Below are 14,565 nucleotides of genomic sequence, written 5' to 3'. Positions count from 1 at the left end.
CTGGGTGAGCATGGAAATGCTTACGCATTTAAAAAGAAACGCCCCGTGTGTCTGCAAATTAAAATAATGGTAGGAGACTTCGTGGCTGTGTGCTGACGACAGGTACTGGTTTTCACCTAGCGTTAAAAAAGAATCTATAAAGAAATGTTAATTTAGCTGCATCGTTTCCACACAGCACAAAGAAATTATAATTTCATCTCGAGAATCAAAGAGCGACAGAGCGTCGCAGTGTAAAAGTCATGAATAGAAAAAATAAGGCATTCACAGCACGCACGCTACGCACATGCCTTAAAACAGAGGCATCGGTTCAGTACAATGGCAAGATATATGCACGTTAGTGCGTGTTCACGAGAAAACTACGCAGTGCCTTGCTTAGCTGGCTAGGCTTCTCGTATAAGCTCTACAGGCGGCCGCTGTGCACAATAACACAATGCGACGCTACAGCTAACACGGCAAAGAAGCAAATAAGCCCACATTCAGCATGCAGCAGTTGTGTAGAAAGCATTCACGGTTCACGGTAGCCGGCGAAGGACTTACAGTGATGAAAGATCCAGCAGCTTGGCGAGTGAGAAAGCCCGATACGAGTTAAATACTCAAAGTTCTAATTGCAGACAACGCTGAAGACTTCGCTTATACGAGTGTCATTGATCCCTCAACCTCCACGGAGAGCCATCTCAGTGCGATCTGCAAACTGCTTGTTTTCAGCGTACCTTTGAAAACACCGGCAGACAGATGTCTTATCCCCACATGGTGAAACGGAAGCAGAATCAATCTCCGTGCATGTCACCAGAGCGCGGCTTGACACATTTCAAGCACGTGCTATGTGTTCCACTAGGCGTATCAATCATTTATAATTGTACACAATAAGCTAATGACCTGCGACACACGCTAGCGCTCCGCACTTGAGCACACCATCAGCAGCATCGTTTACAACTTGACCGTCATTAAGCTGCCATTAGGAAGCGAGCCTCCGATCGGATTTTCCGCACTCAACAGCTGGCAGAATACGGAAGGCCTTTCCGAGGGAGGGTCGAAGCGAGGCTCGACATTTCCGTGCCCTGTAAATGTGAAAGCTTCCTTCTAGAGAATTCTATATATCGAAGCAATTTACCCGATAACTCATCCACGTTACCATAAAATAAAACCTCTACTTGAAGTCCATGAAAGACAATGCCTAAGTCCTGGGCGAGTTAGCGGTGAGCAGTTATCATCACAGCAATCACCGTAATAGTCATCATAATCGTTATCATCATTATCATCATCATATTACTCACCATCAGCTTGGCTCTCAGAAAAAAGTAAGTATAAATTACACGGTTCATCAGTCATCATCATCAGTTTTGGCACATATTTAGACTGCATTATCCTCGGTATCGGCCCACGAAAGAAGCTATACAGAGATTAAAGACAGACATGGAAAAGTGGCGGCACAGCTCGCTAAAGAAGACATTTCCTTCAAAGTACATATCTCACAGTCTCCGCGTACAGAACCCGCAGCCCCGAATCAATGACTCCGCTAAGTAGAGCCGATGCCACGCACCCGTTCGTATGAACTATGCCAGCCCCACTCGTACGACCGACCGAATTAATGTTTACAAAAACCAGTGCTCGACATCATTACCCGATTCAGTTCCACTGTGCACTACTCAGCAGCTGTTACCACTTCGTGCATCTGCAAGCGGGAAAGTTTATCAGGCAATTGTCGGTTCGGGCTATCGGTGACGTCGCCGAATTCTCCTGCGTCTTAGATGCACGAATTATGAACTACTACTATACAACATACAGCAGAGCTTTCGACGGCTCCGGCTCTTCGCACGAAGACTTGAACGGGTGCATACTTTGTGTGCGTACGCTCCATGTACGCGGGAGGCCGAAGGCGCGCATCGAGGAACCCAGTGCGGCATCGTAGCTCTCCGAGGCAACGGGCTCCTCTTGGAATGAGAGAAGTGCAGGGCGAAATCTGTTTCGAGGAAAGACGTCTCCCGAAAATGCTGGGCTTCTAACCTGGCGGGCGCGTTAACTGGTCTGCGGCGGAGATAAACAAGAAGACGATCGAAGTCTTGGCGGGAAAAGAGAGCGGGGAAATGAGACGGGGTCCTCACAGGTAAAATTTCAGAATAAAATAAAGAGAGGTAAAATGGTTTACTGATTGCATTAGGTAGGTACTAACAACTTATATCGCGCGGTCTACTTGTGGCCACCTCGATTCAAAGGTTATGCCATACTAGCGACCCTCATAATCAACGTAGCACATTTTGCTCACTTAGCCGTACTCTCTAAGCTTAATTTCAATCGCGAGAAAAGCAACTTCGTATTTTCTGGTACGAGCTCTAAGGTGACCTATTATTATTTGCGAACTAGAAAAGTAAGATTATCACGCATTTTCAAAACTACAATTGTGCGCTTCATTTGCATCAATTTAACTAATGAGAATAACTTTTATATCATTAAGGCGAAATTATGAGATGGCTCAGCTGTCGGAACATTGACTGCCCGGCGTTATGCCATCAAAATCCAATGGCACCTAAATTGGGGGTCAAACTCTCGACCTTCGGTGGGAGTCAAACCCACCATCTTTCTTGTTTGCGGGAAAACGAATTAAGGCACATTTCATTGGGAATTAATTAAGGCACTCGAACCCACGACCTTTGGTGGGAGTCAACGCTACGAACTTTGGTGTTAATTACGGCAAAACGAATTAAGGCACATTTCATTAGGATATAGTTAATTAAGGCACTTCAACCCACGACCTTTGGTGGGAGTCGACCCTACGATCTTTGTTGTTAACTAGGGCGAAGGTAATTTAGGCACGGTTAATTAATTTAGCATTAATTAAGGCACTGGAGCCCACGACCTTTGGTAGGAGTGGAATCCAGGACGTTGGACCTTTAAATTCAGCCGGATTTCCCCCCGTATGAGCCATATAATGCGTTCGCATTAAAACAAGTAAAGAGAAAACAAGTAATAGGAAGTAACAATGCATGTAATGCAAGTCATTTAATTATTACCTCGTGAGTGCGCACGGTTTCGCCTTCATCCTCTTTAGCGTACGCTAAAGTGACTGTCAACTTTTTTTGCGTTTCCGAGTTGTTCGAGGGTGGTGTTACAGAAGTAGCCAGATTCCGAGTTGAGAAGCGCTTCGCGCAGTGAGCTGACTTTCCCTTCCGATGCGCTGTGAGTTGTCTCTTCTGCATTTATGAGAGATGACCTTATGTTCAAATTTGATTTTGTTGTATTTTGCGTGCTGAACTGTTTCAGTGCATTTACGTCACCTGCCTGCCTGACTTTTTCGCTGTTACTTTCGTTTTGTTATATGCCGGCTTGTTATGTGGTATTTAGCACCTACTGGTTCTACGAGAAAAGGAGTGGCAGGTGCCACCTAAAGGCGCCAGCATCTTCTAAAATTAATGTATTTAAAAAATAGAAGTTTGATTACAAGCCCGTTTCACTATATTTGACCAATTAGTTCGTAAAACGACTATTACGCACCTGTCGCTTCAGGCTGTTAAGGCAAACAAGAAACCTGTAAGCTCCGTTCTCTCTTCACCGCTTATCTCATTCTATCTCTCGCCGACATTCACTTCGTCATGCGCCCTATACTTTCCAAGTAACACTATTTTTTTTTAAAATCGTCTAGAGTCGAAGTGTTATTAAACGCAACGTGTGTTGGTAACGACCGAGCGTGTTTCTTCTGTCGGATTGAAATTTGTACGCAAGACATTATTCCAGTTAGCATACAGGAAGCAAAATAACAAAAGTCTTGATGGCGCCCGCGATGCCATTTTATTTGGTCGGCGCTCGGTGCACGTCTGACTAAAAAGCCATTTCCATCCGATACGTTCCCGAGTGCAAAAAAAAAAAATTGTAAAAGCTACGACGTCTCATTTGGCTCGCTCTTTGCTCGCTATTTGTTGCATCGCAGCATCAAATCAACGGCAGAATCTCACCCTGGGGAAGACGTTTAGGGATACCACGTTTATGCGGACGTATACGGCCTCGAATGGGCGACTGACGAAGAAAATGGCGGCACGAAAAAACTCGCTCCTGAGCGGAACCAGTGAGGGTGAGAGCCGTGCACGTTCGTTGGGGTTGGCGTGAGCAAACACGACCACGATGTTCACTACACTTCGGAAAAGAACGTCACCTGGCGTTCATTATTTTTATCTGCAGTTATTCCTATAGTCTGTTTTCGCATCGCTATATAGTTTCTGCGAGGGACTGCACGCGCGAGTTTGACGTGCTTCTTTCCTGGCAGGACGCGTGCAGCTCACGTGCAGCTAAAATGCCCGTTCCCCGAGGCGTGGATCGCGCTGTGTTTAGCGCAGCTATCAGTCTGTCATCACCGCCCGGAGATCGTGTCGTACGCGGCACAGCGACTGGCCACTTCAGCGACGTCAATTTGCGTCGGTCCGTGGGCGTGGACGCGAGAGCAGCTTCCGACGGGATGACGCGGCAGCTTTCCCGATTACGGCGACGGCGTGCGACTCGCGGCGACCGCCGGCGCACTTCCAGCGGAAGCAGCGCGTCTCCGTGCGGCCTTGAAACGTTTGCGATCTTGCGAAATGTCACGAGCCCGGAAAGGAACGCTCGGCGTGCGCTGCTCTTTTGCCGGTTTTCCGCAAAGGCGTTGGCACAGTGCTTGATCCGCGGCTGCCGTGGAGCGAAGTCTGCAGGCGGCAGCCATCTCTTACCGGAAAGCCGACACAGCATACGGCTGAGATTTGGCGCGGCCTTGTTTGCCCCCACGTAATTGCTCGTCACGGCTTAGTCGCTGCGCGCCGACAGATGCTGACTGGCGGGGCCGAGATTGAGTGATTGAGTGCGCTCTCTCTAAACAAAAGTGCAAAAAAAAAAAGAATTAGGGCCCATGTTGAAAAACATCTCTTACGTTGGAGTTGTTTGACAGAGAAAATTCCAGACAATTCATTATGCGATATTAGCGAAGGCAGCCGGTGAATTACAAAGAGCCTATAGGGCCAATATCAAAAAAAGAAAACCCCGAGAGCTATAGAGAAATCGTACCGGCTGTATAATAGCGGCAGTCGTGTGTACTTACAGCCAGTATCGTTTTTTTTTTCATCACGAAGTATTAATTAATTGCATTTAAATAGTGGACTTTCTAATTATTGCTTGAATCGCAAACGTGTCAATTACAATGTTGTAGGGCACCTTAAATAACCTCAGAATCAAGCATTTATTTCGTGCTTAAGTGTGCCTGGTTGTTTTTTCCAAGAAAAAAAAAAACAAGAGCCCGCGAAATACGCGAAATATGAAATAGATGCGCGCTCGCGCGCCGCTACTCAAGCGCCTCCAAGCAACCTTTGATTTATTGCCGCATCGTACATAAGGCTTCGTCATGTAAGATGGCTCGAAAGGTTTCGCGACCTAATTAGCGTGGTGCGATAAGCGTCAGCATCTGCGGACGCAAGAACGCTGTGCTCGATCATGAGGCACTCGGGATAGCTTTAACCTTCGCGTATCATAAAACAAAGCTACGAAAGAAATGCAACCAATGTTAAAAAAAGGCAGCTCTCGGTAAAACGGGAGAGAGCTACTTAGAAAACAAAATTATGGGGTTTAACGTGCCAAAACCACTTTCTGATGAGGCACGCCGTAGTGGAGGACTACGGAAATTTCGACCACCTGGGGTTCTTTAACATGTACCTAAATCTAAGAGCTACTTAAAAGTTCATTTCAATAAAGAATAAACCAAAAGCACGCCAGGCGTCTCAGCCGCTCACAATGAAACGTCCAAAGGTGCAACTGCTTTAGCCATTTACCCTTTCTGTCTCTTGAATTCCGGAAACGAGACAAAACAAAGCGGTGTTTTACCTATTTCTATCTTTGTCGCAAGCTTTCTTTATTTAGGGATATGATGAAATCATGAAGGCGGGTTAAACAGTCACGTTTTACACCAGTTTTGAGCGGTTATCTTCCATTGCCACTTATAGCACGTACTCAAACCGGTCACCGTCTGCAGCAATGTAGTGCTTGCTTCTTTCCAACACTTGTGATGTTGCAGCTTTCAGCAACGACGTTGGAATCTCACGGCAGACTCTGCTTCTTTTTGCCTTTAGGGCGGCGGGTGTGGTAGTTTCGCTGCTATACACGCGATCTTTCACGTAGCCGCGCAAGAAGTCCAACGGTGTCATGTCCGGCGACCTTGCAGGCCAGGGTACAGGTCTGTCCCAGCCAATCCACTGTCCAGTAGAAAGCTCGTCGATCTACGCTTCAGACTGACTACTACTACGCGCAAGAGCACCATCGTTTTGAAATCAGACGTTCCGAATGTGCGCAAGCGGAACGTTGCAGCAGAAGTCGTTCACGGGGCCCTCGCGGATGTCGTTGACATAGCGTTGCGTCGTTCATGTGTTGCCAAAAAAGATGGGTCCGATAATGCTGCCGCCAAAAATACCGCACCACACTTTAAAGGCCCACTGGTATTGGTGTCGTCTTTGTGCCAGACAGTGGGGATCCTTGTCACTCCAGTAGCGCGCGTTGTGAAGATTAACTTGTGCGTTTCTGGAGAAATTAGCTTCATCCGTCGAAAGCACGCGAGTGTGAAAGTCCGGTTCTTCCTCACATTTCATGAAAATCCAACTGGCAAAGTCAAGTGTTTTCAAAATCTCGGTCTTCAAGTATTTGATGAAGGTGCACATGGCACGGGTGCATATGACCTTTTTTAAAATCCTCCACACTAATGACCTCGAGGTTCCTGCCTCCGCACTGGCGTCGCGCACACTACCCTGAATGTTAGCAGGAAAGAATGGCAAAACATCCGTTTCCGCTTCTTCAGCTACCATCGCAGTCCTCTGTCGCTTCCTTCTGAAGCTACCCGTCTCGCAAAGGACTTCGTACGTTCCAAGCACTGTTAACGGACTAGGGCGTCCTCCACAATGCCACTTCCGGAATATCTTGGCTGTCTTCCTCTTGTCGTCGTGCGCCACCCCTAGAGCCAGGATTATTTTAGCCTTCTGATCATTCGTGAAGGGCATCACTGTCCTCTTGAAGAGCAGGTCACTGGCGTGGTACCGTTGAGATCTCCCGTTAATAGACAGTTTTAGTCAAGCGTTTGCAACCGAACGTAAAAGCATTACGTACTTAAAAAAATAGCGTCGTCCTCACTGCGCATGATCCCAATGTTATTGGGTTTCTGTGGTTTACGTGCGCTATGATAACGTACGTTATTTGGCGAGTTTAACGTTCGTAATGTTTACGGACGCTAAGAAATAGCGTTGTCGAACATGGCGGCACCCATGGCTCCCGCTTCAGCGTGAATTCTCGTGATGGCTGCGCTCTCACTCGCGTTGATAGCCAGCAACTATCCTAATGAGCTTTCGTTTTCTCTAAACTAACCTGAAAAGGTTAATTATCACCGCATAGCACGTCCATTTTCTGAGATCGTTCAGCGATTCTGGCGCCCGTAAGCCTAACGCGACGCGTCCACACACAATGCCTTTGCCACATAGCAACAGCAGTATGGTTGCTAATGGATCGTCTTGGCTTGTATACGTTTGGCACGAGGTGACAGACGGCGCCCTGTTTTATAATGTCTTCTTTACGTTTGCGTTTCCGTGCGGTAAACTAAATGACTTGAAAGGACTCGCACCGTAACGTCCCGCAAAGGTGCTTACGTTTAACGTACGTAAGGCGACCAACGCTATTCTAAAACTGTCTATCATTTACGCACTGACAGGTTAAGCAAAAATTATTCACGTAATCGACAACAGCACATGCTGGCCGTACAGATCCGTTAAAACGCATTAGATCGACACAGCCTGCGAAAGTTTTTTTTTTTTTTTTTCCTGCTAAAGGGAACTAAAGGAACATACGTTCCGGGCGCGCCTATCTACAGAACAAGATGAGTGCGCAAAATTAAATTCCGAAGTGCACCGTCACGGTTTCCAGTCTTCGAAATTCCCCCTACGGCTCCGCTACGCTTATCAATGCGTCAGCACCGTATTCTCATGATGCTGCAACCATCACATATCGTGAAGCCCTGTATCGAGCTGGCGCCGCTAGTGAAGACATGTATCCGTGGCTACTCGCTTGGGAGCGCTTGAGTAGTGGCGTGAGCGCGTATCTATTTCGTATTTTGGATGTCTGGCGCGCTTGTGTATTTTCTCAGAAAAAACAACGAGGCAACGCTGAGCGCGAAACAGACGCTTGATTCGGAGGTTATTTGAGGTGCTCTACAACTTTGTACTTGATATGTTTGCGATTCAAGCAATAATTAAAAAGTTCACTAAGTAAAAGCAATTAATTACTTAATACTTCCTGATGAAAAAATATACTGGCGGTAAGTACACACGACTAAGGCTACTATGCAGTCGGTACTATTTCTCTAGCGCTCTTGTTTCTTTTTTTTTAAATATTGGTCCAAGTTAAATGGGACGCCCGGTATACACACGAACAAAAAAGCTTTGTGCACTCGTCCATCGGTCTATAAACGAATTCCAATTCCATTCCGTCTCACGCTTTGTCAGTGGTGGTCCGAGCAGCGCTCCGCCTTCTTGGTCACCAGGATAGCCCGTTGTGAACTGTGGATGATACGACACGAATAAAATCGTGAGACCTTACATCACACCAAAGCGGATTTCTTACTCTGCGCAACAAACGGTTCAACCACAGTGCGTGCCGTTCCCGTTGAGAGCAAATGGCAAACGCACCTGCACAGCTGCTGCAGAAGAGCACACGAAAGCCTCGGAGACAACCAATAAAAAAAAAGGAACCGGCGTAGCAGAAGGATGCAGGCTGCTGCATGGAAATAGGCAGACAATTTTGTATTAAAATTTTCGCGCTAAAATTGCAGCGCTGGCTTTCTAATTGTGTAGAACCCGTGACAATCGGCGAAAATCTGACAGCCGCAGCTGTTCTTTTTTCTTTTGTTCTTTTTGAAATCTTGCGCAAAAGTCGAATCAAGCAAGAACAATACATTATCATTTTGCGATGAACAGACGTGCCGCTTTGACGGCAAACTGCTATGTTAAGCAAGGAAATAGTGTTATGCATCAAGGACAGACGTCGACTCACCGCGCCATAGGCTATGGCATCACAAGGTACCGCAAGGAGGTCGCCACGTCTCCTCACCTTTTTTCTACGAGTACCACTGTTGCTGCTTGCCGGGAAGTTGCTCTTCGTCTATCCATGAAAGGTCTCGAGCAATGCGGCACATGTTGCAGATGTGCGACATCGCAGCTGCCGACATTGCGTAACGCTTCTTTCTTTCTTTCTTTTTTTATGTCACCAGCAGCTTCTACAGCAGTGGTTTCCTATGATCCAACTCCGACTCTTCAGTTTACTTCCTTTCTTTATGTTTCTATTAGTCTAGTTTCGCGCATCACACCTGCATATTACTACCGTATATAGCTTTCACTGCGGTAGCGCGAATTCAGGAACATTTAAGGAGGCTATACATGCAAGCGCTTGCATGTAGGCTCCTTAGGAACCACAAACCGGAAGCACCCCTCTGTGCCGGACGAATGCGGAGAGCGCGGCGAAAAGCGCGACGCTGCTAGTATGGCGGCGATAGGGAACGTTTAGAAGTCGTGTGCATAGTTCTTCCAAAAAGAAAATTTCAAATTTGGCAGCTATTGTGGCTTATGAAAACGTTCCGTAAGTCTGTCCATCAATGTTGACCTATATAGGTGACATCAAGGCGACCACAAAGAGGGAACTTCAACCTCAGAAGCTCCTACCCGAATACACGGGAACGAATTAATCGTCTTCTCGGCTTCAGCTGCACTGAATTTGATGACATTTGCTACATATAAAAGAAAAGGTTAGTCTACCGGCTGTAAGCGACAGAGTCCGTTTCTTGGCAATAACATGTTTTGCAGGAATTGTTTGAATTAAACTGAAGCATGAACTTTACAACTCTGTAACTTGACGCTACAAGACGATATTGTAATTATGTACACTGCACCCACTCATACATCTAAGACGGACAAAACTTATGTGTTCGTGACTCTGAATTATATCACCGACGTGATTGTCGAGAATTCACAAAAATTGCAAGAAATCCACATACACACACACACACACACACACACACACACACACACACACACACACACACACACACACACACATATATATATATATATATATAGTTTTCGTGTGCGTGCGTGCGCGTGTGTGTGTGTGTGCGTGTGTGTGTGCGTGTGTGTGTGTGTTTGTGTGTGTGTGTGTGCGTGTGTGTGTGTGTGTCTGTGTGTGTGTGTGTGTGCGTGTGTGCGTGCGTGTAAAAACATATGCCTTCACGTTCCTATTTTTTTTAATGCTATATCTTCGGGTCCGGCGCGAAACCTTTCGTCTTATATATATATATATATATATATATATATATATATTTAGAAACGAAGGTGCACACTTACGAAAATTGCATCTTTAATGTTTGTAACGTTTCGGCCGTGGCACGGCCGAAACGTTACAAACATTAAAGATGCAATTTTCGTAAGTGTGCACCTTCGTTTCTAAATCTACTTATGCACCGGACCTACAGAACTTCTCATTGAATTATATATATATATATATATATATATATATATAGGATAAAAGAGAGAGAGAGCGGACAGAAGTACGGTGGTGTATAAAAGAGCGGTGCCGCTGCATCTATCACAACTGCTGCAGTCTCCGAGTATCGCGTAGATTTTCGAAGCGCGATTCAGTTTGGCAACCTGTATCACTAAGATTCTCCGATTTTAGGATTGAATTTCTCAGTGTGTTCCTCACACAATAGTAAACGTAACGGTGTGCTTTCCATGTTCAATTGCAGGCCGTTTGCAGTGACTGCATTGCGAAAATCATACAACAAACTGACACTGCAGCAATCGCAAAACTATTACCTTTTTCCACGGAAGCCTTTGAATATATTCAGCACAATTAACTTGCTTCTCTTTTAGTTGCAACATTCTTTTCGCCCTGCTGAGGGATAACATGACTGACGTAAGTACAACTGTACGGCCCCCTCGTCCTAGGGGCCGGATGAGCGTGATTTTGTCGAACTTAACTGCATCGCGGTGTTAAGTGATGCGCGGCAATGGAAATAATTAAGGGGACCGCGCGCACCCAGTGCCCATACGCGCCTACATGTTCGTTAAAGTGGAAGAATAAAAAGAAACTAGGTCAGATTTCACCGACTCCTCCTTTACCGGCATATCGAAAGGATGTATCGAGCTTGCATGGTCCGACTTCTGCATTTTTGGTCTCACTTCGCTTCGCGATGCTTTTGGAGTATTAGTTAAAGCGAACTGCATAAAAATTTTCATCGCTTTTTGTGCACCACGAGCACTCAAACAGGCGCTGTATCTTTTATATTACTCAGCAGGAACAGCGTGTTTGAGAAAAACCGTATGGCCCGCGAATAAATTATTGAAAAAAAAATATTAATAGCTGTTATCCTGCAAGCACGCACATGTTCGCGGGCCAGTATTCAGCTCGTGTGGCCTGATTACTCTTCGCATAATATTAGTTATAAATGTTTCTTTTTTTTTTGCTCCAGCAGACGGCGCATGGCTTTTTTCTTTTTCTTTAAGGCCACGTTTTTTAGAGGGCATTGGTCTAATCGTATAAATCTTCTTCAAAAGATCTCAATCGAGAAGGTGCTCAAATACTCTAGGCTTCCCCTAGCAGATCTACATGGGTAATCTACTAGCAAATTCTCCGATTCGAAGGCATAGAACTATAGTACACCCTCATCGGTATCGTTCCGCCGTATACGTTCAATAGAAAAGAAACGAACGCCTGTAACAATACTGAGCAGAAAAAATAGCAGCGTTCGTATGGCTTACAGCGGCGAACAGCTTGTGAATGACGTAGTATTATCGCAGCGAAGAATAAACCCTCTTATAGCCTTTTGTCACCAAGCGGCTGCAGAAACTCGGCTAGAGCGGCTAGCGGTGGTAGGATAAAAAACGGAAACATTATAAATGCTTTACTTGTAACGTGCACTTGCGGCTACGAGAGGCATCCTGAAAAGAGATGACGTTACCCCGCTCACAAAGATACCACCAAGCAAAAAAAAAAATGAAAAAAGCAAAAGTAACAGCTTCGCCCGGAACGCGAAGCATCGATTGCGATAGCAAATTAGTGGACAGCTATACGAAGTAAGAACAGTAGTTATATCGGCCGTATAAGCTTGTAAACATGGACATACTAACTGAATTAACTAGCACTATGTCACACGCGTACAAGCAAACGTGAACCCATCTCGCTCGACGACAGCGGAAGCTCCCTATCAACACGCTGGTGTGAGGAAGCGCGGGAGCAGCAGTGAGCGAATTGACCTTCGTGCTGCCTCTCGCATCAACGCGAACTTAGCCGCGCGACCAGCGCGCGGCGGACTCTGTCGCCGTCGCAGATGGCTTTCAAGATACAGCGGCCTGGGCGTGGAAGCCCTGGCCACCCGTAGTACAATGCGCAACCCCCCCCCCCCCCCCCATTTTACCCTGCCCTCGGAGCCCTGCGCCAACACCCTCTAGATAACTTAAGGCCCTCCGGCTGTTCCTCCCCCCCTCAGCTACGTCACGCAAAAGAGGCCCACATAGAAGTTCCGTGTAGTGCACTGCGAAGCAACGAGCGGCGCACCTGAGTTGGAAATGAAGCGCGGAAGATATACAATGGTTAACCCCGGTTATTCGGAGAATACTGAGTGGGCGACAATGGCGACAACAACGTGATTAGTTCCGGGATCTCTGTCGCTCCTTGGATAGCTTCTGGGTTAGAGAAGTCCCGGCATGCTGCAACATGCTGCCGAGCGCACTTTTCTCTCACGGCGAAAACGGGAGTAATGGGGCAGTTAGTCCTAAAAATGGCGCCACCAGTACTGGTGGCGCTGTAGTCATAGACCAACAATGGGAATGACGCAGTGGTTCAAGACTTCCCATAGCACTACATCTACAGCTGCGGAGCTCGCGACTTTCCGCGGTGCGCTTCATGGTGACAAATACTCAAAGTCTTCGAAAATGGGCAGTCTTCTGCGATTCAAGGCCGGCCTTACAATGTGTACATTCGTTTCTCCGACATGGCACTCACGATCAGCTGACGTGCAAAGTTGTGGAACTTGTCCAACACTTGAGAGAAAAAGGCCACGAGATCTCCTTTCAATATATACCAGGTCATTGCAGTATCACTAGAAATGAAGACGCAGATAAGGCAGCTCGGGCGTCAAACAAAGAACGCTGCGCCCATATTCCTCTCTCGAGGGCCGACGCTGCGAGACAACTTAAAGTTCTAGCACGCACACAGTCCTTAGCAGAGTGCATGAAATGTCGCACATACAAGGCGCACCAGACTGCAGCTCAGACCTACGGCCGGAGTGCAGCGCCGCGAAGCGTATCTTCTGCGCCGGTTGTGGCCGAGAGTTGCTTCCCGAAAGCTTATTCAGCACTAATTGAAATGGCTGACAGCTCTGCATGTGATGTTTGCTGGTGCGCGAAGAACATGACCACTTATTGTGTCAACGTCCTCAATCTGAAGCACAAGGACAACCTATGCCCAACACATTCAGGAAACTAGATGATCGTCCTCTGAGTGAACAGACAATAAGTACTAGGACACCACCTTCCCCCACCTCCCTGATCACCGGCTCAGAAGACAATCAAGGCACTTTTGTGCTTTCTGAGAACGTCTGGTCTGTACGAGCGGGTTTATAACCTCCCCTTAACTCTCTCTAACTCCCTTCTCTCTTTTCCCGTTCTCCCTTCCTCCAGCATAGGGTAGCCAACCGGACTCTTGACCGGACTCTTGACATCCCTGCCTTCCTTCTCTCTCTCTCTCTCTCTCTCTCTCTCTCTCTCTCTCTCTCTCTCTATATATATATATATATATATATATATATATATATATATATATATATATATATATAACAGTTAACAAATCCTCGAGCTTTGTACTTGCTAGACAAGCGCACTGCCCCAGCGCGGTTCCGCTCCCTGACATTCAGAATAGGCCTAAGCGCAGTGTCATATCTGGCAGTGTGCCCGAGCAACGAAGCGGCGAATAAAACATAATGGCGTAGCGTTCTTTGCTATGCTTCGTAATGCGCCGCTTTTCAGGCGGAATATTCTGTGGCGTTCTGTGTCATTACTGGGCAGCACTCATTCCTTTGAAGGCGCTTTTACAAGCCGTAAGAGCGCTTGTCGCCTCTAAATTTTCTACATGCACCCTCTAAGTACCTTTTAGTTATTTATTTCTGGATATGTGTACTTCACATTTAAGGCTAAGTGGCGTGTGGTCCCACAGAGCTCAGCCGTAAGCACTTGGGTGACGACTGACTGGTTAGCAATGCATGGGTTTCACGAGAGCCGAAAAGACATGTTCTTACTCCTGGTGAGGCGAAGATTACAGAGAAGAGGCTGCAGACTACACAAAGATGGCAGGAAGAAGGAACGAAACACGCGCGAACACTTGCTGGTGGATTTCTCTTATTGTTCACAAACAATCGCACCAGGCCTTCCGCGAGCACAGAAAAGTACAGAGCTTGCCTATTTTTAATGACGCTACCATTTACTATTGCGCAGTTGCAACTTTTCACAACGACTACAATGCTGTTGCGGATGCGGA

The 14,565-nt window shown here is 46.6% G+C and overlaps 1 protein-coding gene across 10 annotated transcripts in view; it reads right to left on the bottom strand.

Annotated features, from left to right (window-relative positions):
• LOC135898571 (solute carrier family 35 member G1-like) overlaps positions 1-14,565 on the bottom strand; it is a 92,312-nt gene that overhangs the window by 33,058 nt on the left and 44,689 nt on the right. For 4 of the 10 annotated variants that reach the window (XM_065427613.1, XM_065427612.1, XM_065427609.1 and 1 more), the window contains exon 2: positions 8,477-8,540. The exons of 5 other annotated variants lie outside the window; for them this stretch is intronic. The gene's annotated coding sequence lies outside the window, so the exon portion shown is untranslated. Of the gene's footprint in view, positions 1-537; positions 561-8,476; positions 8,541-14,565 lie in introns of those variants that run through there. One more of the 10 variants, XM_065427618.2, reaches the window with a different exon arrangement.

The sequence above is a fragment of the Dermacentor albipictus genome, chromosome 2 (assembly GCF_038994185.2).
Source record: "Dermacentor albipictus isolate Rhodes 1998 colony chromosome 2, USDA_Dalb.pri_finalv2, whole genome shotgun sequence".
In the NCBI taxonomy this organism is placed as follows: domain Eukaryota; kingdom Metazoa; phylum Arthropoda; class Arachnida; order Ixodida; family Ixodidae; genus Dermacentor; species Dermacentor albipictus.
The sequence above is the reverse complement of the archived record's forward strand: the minus strand, read 5'-3'. Positions and strand labels throughout refer to the sequence as shown.